Raw genomic sequence first — 14,049 nt, forward strand, 5'->3', positions numbered from 1 at the left:
GTCCGAAAACTTAAATGCTCCATAACATCAATTTTGAACCAACTTTCATAAAAGTTACGTACCAAAATATTGTTTAAAGTAGTTAACAAAACTATAAATTCTTTGTCATGGTTTTAAAAATTTGTAATTCAGTTTTTTTGGGGGGAAGTGTGTGTGTGTGTGTGTATATAGTAGCAATTATCTCTCTCAGGTTTTCATTACATCGTCTCCCAATCTCCTGGTAGATCACTGAAACTCATTGTTTTTAATTTTTTTTCTTTCCCAGCAAAAATGAAACAAAACCTTTCCCAGCAAAAATGAAACTTAAATTAGGCAAAAAGGCTGGTAATTATGCTGTATACTTTATTAAATGTTTTCTACATTTCTATATTAAAAAAAGTATTTAAAAACATATAATGCAAGCAATATATTACATATGTAAATAACTTGTGACTATGTAGATTTATGATATACTTCTTGCTAAAAATTTTAAACCTTATTGCATTCTGCTTTTGGAAATTCGTGAATGAGAATTCTCAAGCCAAACAGGTCTTGATTTACTTAAAATAAAAGCAAATGATTCATCAAAATGGCAGATTTTCTTTCATGATTGAAATAAATATATATATATCATCAGCAGTTCTAATATTAAGAATCATTCTTTTTCAGAAACATCTACCAAATTAAACATAAAGTAAATATTTTAGAGCATAATTCAATAAAGAATGTAAACTCTGATTGAAGTACTTATTTGCCAATTATGCTGAAATGATAAACTGTGAAATAATTCATTGTTACATGCATTTCTTTTAGTTTTCTTTCAATTTGATATGTTTATAAATGTGTTGTGATTTATACTTTACATATATTTAATCTTTGTGATATATACTTTTTAGGCACCTTGCAACAGCTACAGTTCTTTGGCATATAGTTTTCGTGTTGGGAAATCTACTGTAGGAGTTGTGCCTGAGACATGTAATGTTATATGGGCAGCTCTTCAGCTGGTATATCTAAACGAGCCAGAGAAAAGTGATTATGAGAGAATAGCTGTAGAATATGGCACAGTGTGAGCCTTCTCAAATTGCGTTGGAGCTGTCAATGGCAAACATGTTGTCATTCAGGCTTCAGCACATGCTGGCTCTTCTTATTTTAATTACAAAGGGTCACACAGCATCGTTTTGATGGCCGCATGCAATGCTTCATATTTATTTACAACAGAATTAGTGAAGGAGGAATTTTCTCAGCTTCAAACCTTGGGAAAAAGCTTTCTCATGATAAAGAATTTGCCTGGGTACAAAAAGTTACCAAAAAGCTCCAAATGTCTGCCACACGTCTTCATTGGAGATGAAGCATTTGGACTGAAAGAAAATTTCATGCGTCCATATTCAGGCAGAAACTTAAGTAATTCAAAAAGAATTGTTCAATTATAGATTCCCTAGGGCAAGAAGATGTATAGAAAACACCATTGGTATTTTGATTGCTCGCTGGAGGATTTTACGGAATCCAATTATTGCACAGCCTCAGACAGCAACATTATTTGTGCAGGCATGTTGCTGCCTGCACAATTTCTTGACGAAATAAAAGTCTATATCTAATAATTATGAATACTACCCCACCTAATTTTGCCGACAGACCCATGCTTGAGATAGCCAATAAACTCTGGCGAGATGATACATCTTCAAATAATGGTCTACTGAAAGTTCTTAGATTAGGGAACAATAACTATTCATTTTCCTCTGGATCAGTTCGTGATTTATTCTGTAGTTATTTTGAAAATGACGGACCACTCTCTTAGCAAAATAAAAGCATAGGTCTGAGAGTGCAACCCAATTAAATCTCTACATATAATAAAAGAAAGAGTGTGTCTGTGTGTGTGTCTTTCGTTTACACTGCACGTAAGGTAATAGACCCACGGCTACGAAATTTGGTACATAGGTGCATCTAGATAAGAGCCAGTGCACCTCAAAGCGATTTTTTCGAAATTCGAATTAGGATTTTTTTAATTTTATATTTTGTGATGAAATCGCGTCATTTTGAGACATAATGGGCTATAGGAAAGCGAGATTTTACTCTACACACTCCATTTTCACATCGTCATGAAACATAGGCATTTAGCTATTTTTCGAACTTAAAATGAATTTCATGCTTCAATAAATCAATTAAATACGAATTTATTTAACAAAGTGAGCTTAACACCTTTTCAACGGGATTTTTTCTAAAAAAAATTTATTTTTAAAAATGTATAGTTTATTTTTATTTGATTTTTGGACATGTTAAACTTTCATCCTTGCGACTGCTTTTACAAAAAGAATTTTGGAAAAATGATAATATTTTAAATTATTTAAAGAAATTTAAAGAACTTCAAAAAAAATTTTTTAACGAAGCTTCCGAGTACACTTCTCGCATCTCACATCTTTAATAAAAATGTGATTTTGGCAACAATTTTCCTGTCTTATTATTGTTGATAGATTTTTGATGAAATCACATCATTTTGAATAATTTCTTTCTTTTAGAAATATGAGTTTGGCAACAAATTTTCATCGTATTTCTTATGTCACTGTTTTTAAGAGATTGGCATATTTCATTGTTATTTTTATACATATATAATACATTTTATTGATTTTTTTTGATAAAGTTGTTCTGTATTGTTCTTTAGTTGTAAAGAGTAAATTTTTGCACGGAATTTTATGTTTTTTGAGTTGCTTTTATGTTAGTTATTGCATATTTCACTATTTGTAAGATAATGAAAAGTTTTGCATGATTTTTCTTCTTCAACGGAAAGTTGGTTAATTTTTTTATTAGGATAATTAATATTTGTATTAAGGGATACTGCTTATTTCATTGCAATTTTGTTATACGTAATAACTTTTTTATGAAGTTGTTCTGCAGAGCAAAATTCTACGCAGTTTTTAAATTTAATGTTTGGTGTTCTCTTCAGCCATTTTTCCGGTACTTTCAAAAGCCAGACGAAGGCTTGCAGCGAAGTTGCTAGTGTGTGTAAATAATATTTTTATTTCATTTTAAAATAAATATGCATGTACAATGTATAAAAAATAAAACAGGTTGGAAAAACATGTAAGCATTTCACAGCTCACTTTGATACTTTTTGTGATTATTATAAATAACTTCAAAGTGTATATTATAAGACAGAATGAAAAGTATGGGCAGTTATTATAGTCACTGCATTACTTTCACATTATTTCTATATTATTTTGTATTATACAATTACATAAGTGTTTATATATTTCTTTTTCTAATTATCTTGTAATTTATTTACAGCAAATTCTATATCAATTCTTGATTTATAGATGAATATTTTTAAATTATATATGATGTATATTAACATATAAGATATATATGATGTACATTAACAAAATAAGATTTCTCTCACCAGAAAGCATAAAATTATTAAAAAAATATTAGCAAAGAAATAAATCTGTAGCTTACAGTAATGAATTTTCTGTTGGAGATCTGCTGCAATACAAAATCTGGCTGTAAATGTTATTCCATAAATATAGCACAGACAAATTAGGCATAAATGTAGATTCATTACAATAGTTAAGATGTGTATCATTATGCTGACATTATTGATATCTATTTTCTGTATAGCTTTTTCAGACTATTCAGCTTTTATCATTGCTAAAAATTTAAATTATACTTACTGCCGAGGCATTTTGTTGTCTTGTTCTGTAACATACGATGCACTTTTATATTTTCGTGAAATGTCTATGCTGTGCACACACTTAAAGCAGTTTTTGTTTTTTTTTTTGTTTTGTTTCCATTATTTAATTTAATAGGACGTAATATTAGTTTTTAAAGAAAATATGCATAACACTTTAATAATAATTTTAAAGTCATGCTAAGTATGATGCTCATAGTACACAGTGTTAAATAATAAAACAGGAATTAAAAATGTAATTTTTTATTTTACGTATTCAGAAATTAATTCGAGCATTCTCCTTTTCAATTCGCTTTTATTTTCCCCGTGGTACAGCACCAAAGTCATCACGGAGACTTAGCAAAAAGTGTTCATCATCAGATATTTGGATGCGTGATTTTAACCGTGATGCTGCCAAATCTAAATAACTCGACAAATTCGAATCAATGTCTTTTTTTTTTTTTTTTTTTTCTTTTTCTTTTTAAGTGGAGGCTTTACATGTCTCCATCATCTACAAGCTGGCTGCTGCATGCAGCTTGTTCATTAAATGACTCGTCAAAATTAATGGGTGTTTTCGATAAGGAGTGAAGGCTCCTCTATTATATTGCTCGTGGTCCTGTAAATAGAGAAAACATTAAGAGAAAATACAAATAAAATTAATATATAAACATAAACATACACATTGTGTGTGTGTAACAATTTAAATACTGAAGACATACTGATGGCATAAAGATTTAGTGGGCAATTTAATACAGTACAAAGTCCGTAATCTGGACGTCCATTACCTGGAATGATCTATAATCCGGACCTCAAAGCCACAAACTTTTTTCTGTATGCTTTTATGCAAGCACATTTAATGTAAAACGGATGGTATAAGCTAAGCTAAAATTATCTTTACTGATATTATATATATCAGCAAATATTAAATAGCATTTTTAAAATCTATGTTAAATTTCTTGAACAATGGCAAGACTTTTTGAAATTTTTTTGGCATAAAATCTGTGTGGAGCATCGTGGAGGATGTGTCTCAAGTTACGTTAAAAAATGCTTTACATAATTTATGGCCAGCTACCATATTTCATGGTGAGGACGATGAAGATGATAGCCGCGAATTTGAAAGTTTTCGGACATCGCAAACTAAAGGTGAAATTTTCCAGTTATTGGATTTTGTAAAGAAATGTGGAGAAGCGGTAATAAATGAAGATGATATAAGAGAAATTTTTCATTGCGGCGACAATGCCCCCAATCATCAATCAATTAACAGATGGCAAAATCTGCAGTATGGTTCTAAATCCAGAAAATACAGCTTCCGATAAGTGAAGAAGGTGACAGAGAGGTTATTGAAAACGAAAAAATTTCGATTGACAAGTTAGTGGGCATTCTCGACACAGCAATTACAGGACTTAGACAGTGGAACTGTGTAACTGAACAAGAAATTATGTCTGTTTATAGAATTAAAGAGAAAGTATTAGCACAAAAAAAACTAAGCAACTTAAACAACTTACGTTAAAAGAAATGTTTAATAAAGTAAACACATAAATATTAAGCTTCTTTTTGTAGATTATGATACTTTTTAGATCATAATTCCTCTTTATTTTATAAATTACAGCTTCATATTTTTAATTGTATAATTTCTGCATGCCATCTTACCAGATTTAAATTGATGATCTATAATCTGGAAAAACCCCTAATCCAGAATTGTCGAACTCCCGACGAGTCCGGTTTATGGACGTTGTACTGTATTTCTTTTTACTCTTGTTAAAAAAAAAAAAAAAAAAATTATAAGCCAACACAGATAAACCAGAGCAAAGAGTTAGGGATCTAAAAAATTTTCATGTAAAATCACAGTGTCAACAAAAATGTATTAACATGAAGATTGAACTTGGCACTTAATGTATGCAGGTAGGAGTAGCCAAACTTTGTTGGCAGAAGCTACATATTAAAATTAAGAATCATTTAATAGCCATAACTAGATATTTATAGTTTTTAAGAAGGTTGGTATTGAATGCACAGAGGTCAACGAGGATCAAGAGGGTTGATAGCAAATATGCACCAACAATTTATAGGAATAATCAAGCTCCCATTGAATAAAAAAAATATATAATTAATTGTTTATTGATATAAAACTACACATGTGGTAAGAAAGAAAATCATACAAAATAAATATAAGGGAAAAAAATACATAAAAATTGCTTAATAAAAGTTTAAAAACACATTTTCAAAATTTATAAATTATTTATGCAAAAGTACAACATAAAAGAATAAATGCAAGAACAAAGAAAACACAACCAAAACTATAAGAATGCAAACTTTCTCAGGAAACATATTGTTATATACAAGATGCTGGCAAAACTTAAAAATTCCAAGACATTGAAAATTTAAATTTGCCAGTGGCTCATGGAACCTCTGAATTGCAATATATTTGATCTAGATATTATGATGCAAGAGTTGATTACATTGAAGGAGGATGTTCAAGCAGAAGTCTTATTCAAAATGGGAGTTTTGGGATTAAATATTATCAAAGAGAAATATTCCAAAATAAAAGTTGTTGGTTGATCTTTACATTACGGTAACTGGTAGTTTGGCGACATTTTGGAGGCGATAAAGGTTACTACCTGGGGCTTTGGTAATAATGTGAGCAGTACTGAGTTCCGATTACGCATTATTTTGTGTGGGGGAAATGAGAGATCATGTGATATTAATGGACGAATTACGGTTCTTTAATCGGAAGAGATCATGGGATATGTCATGTGATTTTAATGGACGAATTACTGTTCTTTAATGGGGAAAAATCTGGGAATTTTGTATTTGGCTTTATTCTGTGTTGTGTGAAATAGTGTTTGTGAATTTTTGGATTCCCATGGCCGTAAGTAAAGTGAATTCGAAATGGGTATTTAGTGGTATTGAAAAGCATAGTAAGAAATGTTTTTTAAGGTTGTGTGAGAGAGAAATAAACATGTTTTATTATGTTATTTATTTTACGTGGTATCTTGCTTTGAAAGATAAGTATGATTTTAAAGATTCTGAAAGAGAATGAAGAAAAGTGTATCCGCCACGTAATGAAGATTCTGAAGGAGATTAGGTAAGTTAGTATTTTTAATGATTTTTATGCATTGTTGGAAATGTAAGGTGGAAAGGAATTTGGTATTATTGGGAAAATTGTTATTAGCAATGATTTAGTTTAAAGTAATTAGGATTGTAAGGTAATTTTTATTAATTGAATGTATGTGCTCATGTATATTTTAAGTGGTGTTTTTGAATTTAATTATATTTTAATGAAATGATAGTTATTTTGTAAATTTTATACTTGTAGGAATTTGGTGTATGTTTAAGTTGAAATAAATGTGCATGGAAATAATTTAAATATTTGATAATAAATATTTGTAATGCTTCATGTATGAATTCGTTGGTGACGTGTATAATGTAATAGGTGATTTAGAGGTAAAAGTTTTTGGATATTTTATTTATTTTATATGTGGAAATGTTCATATTTGTAAAGGGTAAATACTTTTTCGCGATCATGTAATTTCATATATGTTCTTTTTACCGGGTTTAAAGATTGAGAAAATTGTCATGTATTTTCGTGAATTTTTTTTAATTTATGAGAAAAAAAGCAGTGTACATGGATATAGTGAAGAATGTGCGCAATGCCATTTTTGTGCAATTCTGGGATTTTTTTTAAGTAAAAATAAGTCGACGTGTACATGGTTCAGTGATATTTTAATGAAATGATAGTTATTTTGTGAATTTTATGCTTGTAGGAATTTGGTTTACGTTTAAGTTGAAATAAACGTGCATGGAAATAATTTAAATATTTGATACTAAATATTTGTGATGCTTCATGTATGAATTCGTTGGTGACGTGTATAATGTAATAGATGATTTAGAGGTAAAAGTTTTTGGATATTTTATTTATTTTATATGTGGAAATGTTCATATTTGTAAAGGGTAAATACTTTTCCGCGATCAGGTAATTTCATATATGTTCTTTTTACCGGGTTTAAAGATTGAGAAAATTGTCATGTATTTTCGTGAATTTTTTTTAATTTATGAGAAAAAAAGCAGTGTACATGGATATAGTGAAGAATGTGCGCAATGCCATTTTTGTGCAATTCTGGGATTTTTTTTAAGTAAAAATAAGTCGACGTGTACATGGTTCAGTGATATTTTAATGAAATGATAGTTATTTTGTGAATTTTATGCTTGTAGGAATTTGGTTTACGTTTAAGTTGAAATAAACGTGCATGGAAATAATTTAAATATTTGATACTAAATATTTGTGATGCTTCATGTATGAATTCGTTGGTGACGTGTATAATGTAATAGATGATTTAGAGGTAAAAGTTTTTGGATATTTTATTTATTTTATATGTGGAAATGTTCATATTTGTAAAGGGTAAATACTTTTCCGCGATCAGGTAATTTCATATATGTTCTTTTTACCGGGTTTAAAGATTGAGAAAATTGTCATGTATTTTCGTGAAATTTTTCGAATTTATGAGAAAAAAGCAGTGTACATGGATATAGTGAAGAGTGTGCGCAATGCCATTTTTGTGCAATTCTGGGATGTTTTTTTAAGTAAAAATAAGTCGGCGTGTACATGGTTTATGTGTATGTGTTATTTTGAAAAACGCGTAAGGTGTATGGTATTGTACACTTTTTCCGAATTTTGCAGTGAATATTTGTCATGATTAAGCAGTTTTATTTGATAAAATTTCTAGCATAAGTGTAATTCGGCTAGTAGATTGTTGGAAGAAGTGTTCAGTAGATAAGAAGAAAAGAAACATGTCTTTACTTCGTGAAGACAAAATGGCGGCAGGGAAAAAAAAAATAGAGGGTTGCTGTAGGGGAGTTGGTCGCCAAATTTTCGCCAAAAAATCGCCAAGTTACCGTAATGTAAAGATCAACCAAGTTGTTATTAAATAATGTTATCGAGTTTCACTTTATTTTTTTTTTTTAGCGTAGTAGATGTACTCTTTAGTCAAGATGAGAATTTTCAAAGTAAAAAACAAAATACGCTGAGCATTTTCAAATGATATAGTCTAATAAGAACCAAGCAGTTTTATGCCAAATACTTAAAAAAATGCATAATTACATCAAGTGCAGCATTCGCATTAATTAAAATGGAACTTTTCTGTAATGTTTCAAAAAACTTGTTTACATTTGTAAAATTAAATATAATAATAATACAGAAAATAATATAAAATAAATCTAATAAACAGTTTTGGTATTTCGGTCTTACAGCAGCCCCGCCCCCCCAAGACTGAATCACTAATCAACTGAAATATCTTCTCGAATTCTTGTCATGTACCTCACTGCATATTGCATCTCAGTTGATTACCAATTAAATTTAGGGGACTGCTATAATAAAGATTAATATCTTGCCACATGTTACATCTCAATTGATTGCCAATTAAATTTTGGGGGCCGTTACAATAAAGATGTATCGCAATTTCCCTTCAAAAATTTTAACGTGTTATCTTTAAGTTATGCTTGTGCAGTTATTTGTATTATGATTATGTTTCATGCCACGTATAATAGAGAAAGCATTGAAGAAAACCATTCTTTTTAAAGGAAGTCAATGGAAAAAAAAAGTTTGGAATCCTTGCACAAGAGCTCTTGCATAAAAAAAAGTAGTTTAGTTTTCTTAGGCTACTATCACACGTCGGTTTGTTTCGGAAGAACAACTGTTTGGAACAATTTTTCTGCTTTGTCACAACAGCCAATCACCACAGATTGCTTTGGGGTTAACGCAGGGGAAACTGGTTCCCCATTACAAACAAGCTGATAGCTGATTGGTTGAAAACGAACAACCTGCAATTTTTTTGGAAAGGAGGGAAAAAGTCACGCGTCTTTCTTTCAATAGTAAACCAGGCAGAAAAATTGTCCGAAACAGTTGTTCGTGTGAAACAAACGCCATGTGATATGGGCCTTAAACAATTAACTTAAGCTTTAAATTATTGGTACAACTCTGATATATGCCCTAATTTCACCAAATGTGGCAATATGTGTTCTTTGCTGGTTTATGACACAATTGCATGTTTCATGGTAACCCTGTTGACATTAAAACATCTTTCGCTGGAGCTCGTTGGTTCGCGTCATGCTCTGTGTCTGAGAAGATAGAGGGAAAAGATAAAATGGTGGAAGTTGTTGAAATTCGGAAAAAGGAAATATCATCGTGGCCATCCTGTTAAGGAGCAGTGGGTATTTGGAGGTGTGGAAAGAGGGTCTGGGAGATTACTTTTAGTGGCTGTGTGTGGTAGAAGTAGGGATTTGTGATTTTATTTATTTGTGAACCACAGTATGAATTTTCTGGATAGTGTGTCTGGCTGTCATATAAATACGATAGTGATTACGTGGCAGCATGTTAAAGGCGGTATAAAGTTGGTATTTCTGCTGTTCGAAAAAGCACTAATTCATGGTAAGTACATTTTATTTTATTCTTGTTCATATTTTGTAGAATGTTATGTTCATTGTTTTTTTGAATTGTTTGAAATTTATTTTAGTTATTTTAGTTTATTTTGTTGATTAGTGTGTAGCGTCTAGATTTTGCAATACATATATATTTTTTTAAGTTTAAACAGGATGCTGTGTACATGGAAATTTATTGTTATGTTAATTTATTAAAACGAGGTGTGCATAGTTCATAGATTCGTTCATCGCCTAGACTGGGCCATTCATAGATGTGTTTTTAAGTTAAAACATATTGCTGTGTACATAGATTTTTGTCAAATATTTTTGGTTAGAAACTTTACGTTTTTGCTATCTAATTTTGTTGTTTTTGTTTCGGATTTTTAGCTCAAATTGTGTGTTCAAAACGTGGAAACTGCGTTTTTAGAGACATTTTAGGCTTAAAGTTCGAAATGTAGAAAAAAATTTAGAGTTATATGGCAGCGTGGAGTGTTTGGCGAGAAATTTGGAGACTTGAGAGTGCATATCAGAGTAGTTCCAAATTATTTTACAAACTGGATCAGCAGATATCTTCTCCAGCATAAGCTACATATATTCATAGGGCTGTTAAGATCATGGATGCAACATCTGTTAATACATGTCATTTCTGCTGTCATACAATGTCTATATGAAATATAGCATATGAAACAGTAGTAAATTCCAGAAATGGAACTTTTGTTCCTTAATTTGATGCTAAGTGTACATCAAGCAGTTTCAAATTGCTTAATGTTATTAAACACAATGTAATTTAAAATTAATTTGTTGACTGATAACAATGCATGTCATAAAAAAATTTCGTTAAAATCCTACTATACGGTGCAGCCTTGGCGCGATTTTGAAAATTATCGCCAACACCAAAAATGACCCAAAGAACATCTATGTATATACTAGTCGCCAAAAGTAGCCAAATCCCGTGTGCACCGGATACTAGGATTAAACCAAAATTTCTGTTTCAAATTATACTTAAAAAATAGGATCATTATTTTTTATAGCATGATCACATTTAAGGACCGAAACAGTTTTCATGGCTTCTTCTACGTGTCTTTCTCTTATTCGAAACTGCACTTCCAAGGTGTTTCTCTCTTACATATATAGCTCTTAAAAATATCTCTAAGCAAAGTATTGAATTTTATATAAATTTCCTTAAATAAATACCATTTTGAAAAGCAGTTATAAAATTCTTAAAAACTTCATGAATATTTTGAACCTTAAAAAAGGTATTCTCACTTGTTACTGTAGTTACAAAATTCCCTTAGCAAATTTATATAATAAACAATATCAGAAATGTACATTTTAAGAAGTAATTCCATTTTATTATTTCAAATGCAAATGCAAATGTAGAGAATATATATTGTGTAGCTGTGATATTTTTAAATATACAGAATATAGTAATCGTTCTAAAATATTAAAAGTTGTTAGAAATACTTACGTTCGATAACTAACTGTATCTCTTAAAAAAGATAACTGCTCATACAATCCAAATTTTGGAGTTGTAACTACAGAACCACTCCTATTTATTGATTTTTGAGCCTTGCACTGCCTAACGTATCTATCTCGTAGACATTTCTATCGATGTCTGATAGTATTAACTAAAAATAAGAATATTATAATCATCAGTAAGCATACGTTTTATATCACAAAAAAATATATTATTAGCAAATATGCTCCTTGAAATATGTGAAACAGACTTACCGTCGTATCCTATACTGTTCGCTATTTTTATCCAGATTAGCTCTTTCTTTCTTTATGTCGGTAATCTTTCAACTTATGATCTCATAAAAGTGACTTTTGACGAACATCGCTACACGCAGCCGCCATGTTGAAAGCTGCAAACAAAACTTTGGAACAGATCATGACACGTGATTCGAATTCATATAGACAGACAAAGTAGACAGATTTCTTGTTTTGCACCCGCTAAGTCTTTCTGCACCGATGGGCGAAAAATCAAGCATAGGTGCGAAGGAAAGGTATATGGAAAAAGGGGAAATTTCGTATTTGAGGAGAGTAAAAAGGAATTTCGTACATTTTGTACGAGTTCAAAAGGCCAGGAACAAAAGATGGGACAAAATAAAATTTTAAATAAATGGCCCAAAAATAATAGAGGAAAAAAAAAAAAAGGGCCTACAGAAAAGAAAAGGAAAAAAAGTAGAAAATATCCTAACATACGATTGTATATTAGCATACGATTATTGTATATTAGCATCCTAACATACGATTGTATATTAGCTTGATACGAAGCATATAACATATGCTTCGTATCAAGGTATTTAGCATGGAATACAAAGTAATATGTATGCTTGCATCCTGAGATATCAACAAAAGTCATCAAACAAAAGTATATATTAATTTAACTAAAGTAACTTATGCTATTTTCGTTCCCAACATTTTCATACATTTTTCAAAAAACAGCGTCAGACAAACAACATAGAACCATATACAATACAAGACCACAACCGCACACACCAAAATATATATATATATATATATATATATGTGTGTGTGTAAATTACTGAGTATATGTATTAAAAGCACAAATTGAACATAGTATTTATTAATTTAACTATCATAATTTATTACAAGATTAATTATTTTACTATCATAATTTATTACTAGTTAATTAATGCTAGTATAACACAATGAGGCATACTGTTGTTTATATAAGCTCATAGTTCTAAGAATTTATTTAAGGCATGAGGAATAAACCATCCCTTACATATGGACATTTAACAGATAGCAAGGAACAGTATGAGAAAAAATCGGTGAGGTATAATATGATTTAAACGCGAAAAAATATATTTAAGCTATCTAAAAAAAAAAAAAAAAAAAATCCAGAAGATCCGAGAGGGAAATAGCGCGTTGCCCCAATTTTCCCTCTCATGAGATTCCTCAAAGCAGACGTGAACTGATAACGTTGGCATCTCTTTGGAACTGATTCACAAAGGAAGCCACAAGCAATAAGCAATTTAAGGTATTTTTTATTGCTAAAAACTGATGAAAAGTTAAAATTTATTGATTTAAAAGCACTTATTTATAGAAATTTGATTTATTTTAGATGAAAGAAAAGTACTTATCTTAAAATTCCAGATTTAGTAACAGATAGCGTAGTAATCCAGGCGTAGTAAATCCTCACATTGTCCGCTGTTTTAAGGCCCGTTTACACGTACCGATTTTATCGGCCGACTTTCTCGCAGATGAACAATTTTCAGCATGTGCGCATGCGCTAAAAATCTGTCATGTTCTCTGCGACGATTTCAGAGCTAGTGTTCACCGCTCACTAGCCGACGATAAAATCGGCGACTCTAGCCAATTAGATTGCTTCCAGAGATCACGTGCTTTTCTCTCTCATTTTGGAAACATGGCGCTTTTTCGTTGGAGCGAAAATCAAATTTTTCAATTGATTGATTTTTTATAGAGACCATGCTGTGTTGTGGGACACAAATAACATAAATTATAAAAATAAAAAGTTAAAGGATTCCCTTATTTTGGTAAGTTATCTTCCCGTTACTTTATCATCAAATATTTTTTTATTCGTGATGAAAATTATTTTATGTTGGTTAAACAAATTACAGCTCAATTTAATACAATATTGCTCAATTTTATTAGCTAATTAACTGATATAGCAATATGATTACAGTTTTCAGAACTGTATTAGTTATTAAACTATACCGATAGTATTTTTTAATATTCAGTATGATGTGCTATTTTAAGATTTTGCATATTTATATTTCTTATTTGAAATTTTTGTATTGAAATTACACTATTCCTTTCTACTATAGTAATCTTTATTCTTTATTAGTACTTTTTACTCATATTGTTGCGGTTTTCATAACATTATTGTCTATTTATTTAATAGTAAAGGTTATCATTTAAAGCACAGTAGTTATTTACTTTTCTGAAGCATGGTTATTTTAACATTTCAGGACTTAAGCACACAAATATGCGTTCCAGAAAATGAAATTAAA

At 30.3% G+C, this 14,049-nt stretch overlaps 1 long non-coding RNA gene across 1 annotated transcript; it reads right to left on the reverse strand.

The window, feature by feature from the left end:
• Positions 1–3,731: 3,731 nt before the first annotated feature.
• On the reverse strand, positions 3,732–11,937 carry LOC118196680 (uncharacterized). Its single transcript, XR_004759450.2, has 3 exons — positions 11,780–11,937; positions 11,517–11,676; positions 3,732–4,253 (listed from the first exon to the last, which is right to left on the reverse strand). It is a non-coding gene; the product is annotated as an uncharacterized LOC118196680 (long non-coding RNA).
• Between the last annotated feature and the right edge of the window lie 2,112 nt (positions 11,938–14,049).

This window comes from Stegodyphus dumicola, chromosome 2 (genome assembly GCF_044657685.1).
Source record: "Stegodyphus dumicola isolate Sdum_Otavi_A_Nest chromosome 2, ASM4465768v1".
Taxonomy (NCBI): domain Eukaryota; kingdom Metazoa; phylum Arthropoda; class Arachnida; order Araneae; family Eresidae; genus Stegodyphus; species Stegodyphus dumicola.